General features: G+C 45.1%; 1 long non-coding RNA gene across 2 annotated transcripts; it reads right to left on the reverse strand.

Moving 5' to 3' along the window:
* Positions 1-534: 534 nt before the first annotated feature.
* Positions 535-5,276, reverse strand: LOC119328593. Of its 2 annotated transcripts, XR_005159044.1 has the most exons (7): positions 4,999-5,276; positions 4,811-4,862; positions 4,340-4,416; positions 4,215-4,270; positions 2,855-3,620; positions 2,598-2,748; positions 535-958 (listed from the first exon to the last, which is right to left on the reverse strand). It is a non-coding gene; the product is annotated as an uncharacterized LOC119328593 (long non-coding RNA). The 2 variants fall into 2 exon arrangements; XR_005159043.1 differs by having other exon boundaries at positions 4,811-5,276.
* Positions 5,277-5,375: the final 99 nt, after the last annotated feature.

A 5,375-nucleotide genomic window follows, 5' to 3' on the forward strand; every position in this document is an offset into this window, starting at 1 on the left:
CTAATACGTGTGTTGGGCTAATGACGGGCTTCTTTTCATTGAATACGGGCCATGCATGTATATGTATGTTCTTTTCCTGCACAATCTGAGAGAGCGCGTTGGGATTTTTTATGGGAACTAATAAGTGTGCACGTGCAATGCACGTCTTTGCGAAAAGGAAATCTTTGCTCGTGGAATCATGAGCCATTCTTCGATTTAAGCTCATGTAATAATGTAGGATGCATTGTCTCGTCATATTTCCTTTCAAATGCACTGTGTAAATCTAATTGGGTGATATATAAAGAATTGAATTATGCATGCTCACTTAGTCACTCAAATTGAAATGCATCTAATGCGTTTTACCAATTTAGAAGACATGTTGAAACAAAAAGAATGACACTCATGGCAGCTTTAAATTCACACAAGATAAAATGGGAAATAAGCTCAGAGCATCTCCAATAGTCTGTTTGTTGGTAAATTTACCATATCACTAACCAAAATAGTGTATTTGGTTTATCTAGAGTGTGGTGAGAATGTACAAGGTTGCTCCCTCATTTTACCTTGTACATGGGTTTTGGGTTCATCCACATACAACCTTGCTCCCTCTCCTCATTTCCACATACATAAGGAGTCGTTTATTGCCAAAAAGAAAAAGGAAATAGGTGAAGATGATACCTGATGGGAAATTCTATGGAACCTTAAACTCCTGGTTCCTTTCCATGTACAAGAAGGCAAGAATAAATGTACTTAAGCACAAATATCCATCTTACAAATAAAAAATTCATAGTTCATTCACAATTCTGATCTGGAACACAATGATGCCAGCGGTTCACCTCCATGGCTAAATGACTATGAAACAATGAAATCTCATAGAATGGACCCCAAAAAACATGTGTATGCTCCTCCACTGAGATCAATAGAGTGCATCGAGGCTACAATTGCGAAGTCAGGATAATATCATTCGTGGAGACAAAAACACCTAAAAATAAGGAGTATTTAACCAAAAACTACCACAATTCACGGAAACGTGACAGAAAACTACCACTTTACGATTTTGTCCCGAAAACTACCACTTTTTTATTAATCCGTGGCAAAAAACTACCAAGTGTGAAAACTACTCGCTTTGCCTGGGTTAAACCCGAATCTGACAGCCCGACCCCACACATAAGCGGGCTAAAAATGCAATCGGGTCCCTAGTTTTTTTAAAAAAAAGCAATCGGGTCCATATCCCTCGTCTTCTCTTTTTGGAGCAGGAGCTCTACAGCCATGTCGCGCCGCCGTCGTCAAGAGGAGAGCCTTGCCGCGCCCGGATCCGCTTCCTCAACCCTCCCATGGCTCAGCTCTCGCGGGAACTCGTCGTCGCCACCTCATATCACCCTCCCGGCCTCCGCGCCGCCGCGGCCCCTGGACGGGCAGGTGTGGGTGTCCCTCACCCTGGTCGCCACGCTCGCCTTCCTCTCCCTCTGCTTGCTGCTCCGGGTCCTGGAGGTGGAAGAGCTGCTACAGCTGGCCCTGGAACGCCGTGACGCTCTCGGCGGCGTCGTCGCGGGCGCGGCGCGCTACGGACGCGGCGAGCAGCAGTGGTCACGGTGGGCGACGTGCACGGCGAGCAACGAGGCGAGCTGGTTGCCGGCCGCCTCTAGCCGCCGCCACGGGCAGGAGAGCATCGAGGCTGCCATGCTGTGCGTGCTTGATTCATGCTGCGTATGTGTGTGTGGTCTGTACGTGCTCAACAACAAGCAGCGGCGGGAAGCAGTAGAAGTTGCAGCGGCGGCGGACAGTAGCAAGAGCCCGTGGCCAAGCAGGACGTCCCGGGCTTCCTCCGACGTGAGTTGCCCCTGCTCAAGGCGTCCCCGCCTCCCCGGCTGTTGCTTTGCTCCTCGCCGGAGCTGATGGCCACGGACGAGCAGCAGAGACCGAGCGTCGAGGTCGGGCTGCACGCCGCGCGCCGCGCGTTGAGCGTGCGTCTGGCGCGGGCCAGCGCACAACTGAGTTGCACGTAGGCGGCGGTGCTTGGGCACATCTCAGCGCCGACGACCCCGGCCCCGCCGTCCACGACGTGGACTCGCCGCAGCAGTAGCCGTTCCCGTCCGCCGGCGGCAAGCGGCTGGGGAAGGAGGAGGCCGGCGACGAGGAGGAGAAGGAGGCGGAGGACCCGATTGCTTTTTTGAAGAAAAACTAGGGACCCGATTGCATTTTTAGTCCATTTATGTGTGGGGTCAGGCTGTCAGATTCAGGTTTAACCCAGGCAAAGCGAGTAGTTTTCACACTTGGTAGTTTTTTGCCACGGATTAATAAAAAAGTGGTAGTTTTCGGGACAAAATCGTAAAGTGGTAGTTTTCTGTCAGGTTTCCGTGAATTGTGGTAGTTTTTGGTTAAATACTCAAAAATAAGCAACAACAAAAGCATAGTTTATGACTTTCAGCCAAAGACAGATTCTTCATTAATACTCACGACACCTCAATGATGAAAATTTATATTAGGAGGTAAAATAGATGCAGAAGGCGTGATCACAACCCGAAATAGATGATAATATAATCAATAAAATATTTAGTACAAGGTTAATGACACTTCAACGATGCATTAACTAAAAAACTGCTACTGGAAGCAAACCATACCTCAAGGTAAAGATACATGTTCTGGCACTTTGATTCAAGAAGATGCATACTTAAATTGGAAGCACTTGCAAAACCTCCTTAAGTGTCCTCTTTGTATCATTATGTAGCGCGGCTCCCTACTTTATTAGCCCAACAGAACTGCTAACGCTGGCTGCATAACACGCATACAAACAAGGAAAAAGAAAAAGAATAAGTAACCTATATGACAATGAATTCTCAGCTGGAACCCATGGAAAAGGGGATGGGGCTAAGTACACCTTATATTATACAGAGAGAATGTCGTGAGCCTATGAGGTGCATACTGTCTTTCAACAGTCACGAAATCATCAGGAGCAGGGTTGAGTTGAAAAACAGCACACACTTCGGTACCTGCAGGTCAATATCCCAATGCACTAAGGAATTTCTACTACTCCAGATCTGGATGTGTTTCCAACTTGCTCAAATAGGTTGGTACTTAACTTTGGACCTGAATATCGTGTACTGGTATTTTAAACAGACCAAAAGTTCAATAAAAAACTTGGGGCCTGAACAAAATTAACTAATAGCCAGTTATATAAGGATCAAGTTTCGGAGAATAAGAGATCAACAACTTGTTGGTCGACCTCTCGGTCGCACAAGTGTAACTTACCCGCAAGACAGGCATCAATACTACAGTTTGGAAGAAAAAGACTGCTACCTGTACTGTCAGGTTGTCTGATCCTTTTGCTTGCAAACTCAATCTATGGTGCTTCAGATAGCTTCACGATCTGAGTCAAAACTACAAGAGTGTTTAACCACTGGAGGTAAAATAGGTGTGAAGTTTTCTGTCGCCTGTAAATAAGTTTCGGAGATTCTTTCGATGTTCCTATCTAACTTTCGATGCAAGAGTCTGAATGTGTCATTGTAGAACTGCAATCATTGACTGACTGCAACCTTACACTTGGTTGAAAACTTGAGCTGTTGTTTTTGCAGCTGACCCCCAAGTTGTTGTTGTCGTTGCAGCTCAAGCTCCACGCCTTCCTGCTCTGGCTGTCCGCCGGCTTCCTGTTGCATGGTACTGATCAGGTTCTCTCGCAACGTGAAGAGCGCCAAGGCCGTAATCACATAATTAAGCAATGCACATTTCGACTTACCTGACAACATGAAGAGTAAATATGAATATTTTAGCATATAACTTTAAGACTAAGATGCTCTGAATTTATTCAATTGCGAAAAAATGATACTGCAAGGTAGATCATTTTATTGTACAATCAGCTCTCACAAAGCACCTAAATTTCAGTGTACAACAAATTTGCTAATAATACCTATAACAACATAGGCATGGAAATTCTTAGTGCAAAGATTAAAACAACAGAATTGCATAAACTTAAAAGTTTTGCAGTTTTTTTTCCGAAATCTATTATTTTCCATCAGATTATTTTCTAGAACTAATATAGAGTTGGGATAGTTTACATGATGATTGGCAGTAGTACTTAGTATCCATCAATATTGTTAGTCGAATTGAGATTGCTTACTACCATTTGCTACAGAATTTGCAGGTGTGCTGAAGGATATTGATCAAGAGCTAGCTAAATCATTCCATATAGGGAGCAAAAATCAAGAATTACTGGCATTAAGGTAATCAGTCAAAGCACATACCCGAACAAAATTTGAAGCAGCCAATTTGATAATGTTGGTATGATCCTCCCATTAGTCTTTGTAGCAACGACCATTAGATTAGATTAGAAGATGATTCTGAAAACAATTCGGATCTGAAACCAAACCTTGTTGAGCCCTCCACCGCCTCGCATCTGCACATTCACACACGCGCGCTGCATGCCTCGCGGGAGCCCTTGCGCACCTACACGTACATATTTCAAAATATGCCTGTTCAAACATGCAATTCTGCATGGACTGCCACTCACATAACCCACGCCCTGTACAACGTTGCACATGTTTTAAGGTAAATTTTAAAAGTATTTTGCAAACAATTAAGAAGGCCATCTAAAGGTTCGGCCAAAGCATTGTGACCTCTAAAAATGCACTACATCAAACACAAATTAAATTCAAAGTGGTTTTGTTGATCCTCAATGGTCTTTAGCAAATTTAGCAGCCATTATCATCAACGGAAATTGGATTGATCGTGCACATACATGGAAATGAAAGAAGAAAGATTAGTACAAATCAATGAGGAAAACTACACTATTTAGCAGTTTACAGAATAACAGGCCAGCTCATGAATCGCATGGACATACCGTCTTTCCTCATATCAAGCATGATTCCTGATCATATCAAGATAGTGCTCAACTTCATGATCAGCAATATTCAAGAGCACGGCAGAACCATATTGGAAGACAGCCACATAGCGTTAGCAAAATCTGTTGTTCTTCACTCCAGTGTTCCACAAAATCGTGAGATAAATGAGGTTATCTGATGTACATACAACAACATCACCGTGGCAAGCAAGGTCTTCCTTGACAGGGGATACAGGGCGCCAGGCCTTCTTCCTCCTCCTCCAGTGGATGCGTGAGGGGCAGGGCCGTCTCTGCCGCGCCCGGATACAGGAAGAGTCACGGGCGTCATGGGGCGCGGATCCAGGCCGAGGTCCCGAGGACAGAGTCGCCGGCGTCATGGAGCGCGGTGGCAGCGACCGCCACCGCCGATGTGATATACACGGTAGGATGCGTTTAACTTGACTTGATCGGAGGGTCCTGATTATCTCGGGTACGGTTTGTTGTGTGGTTTTAGAGAAAATTATCTTTGCTCTTTTATTAGTAGTGGAGATGGAGATATATAGGACGCCTTAAACGCCTCTTGTGC

This window comes from Triticum dicoccoides, chromosome 7A, assembly GCF_002162155.2.
Source record: "Triticum dicoccoides isolate Atlit2015 ecotype Zavitan chromosome 7A, WEW_v2.0, whole genome shotgun sequence".
Lineage (NCBI taxonomy): Eukaryota > Viridiplantae > Streptophyta > Magnoliopsida > Poales > Poaceae > Triticum > Triticum dicoccoides.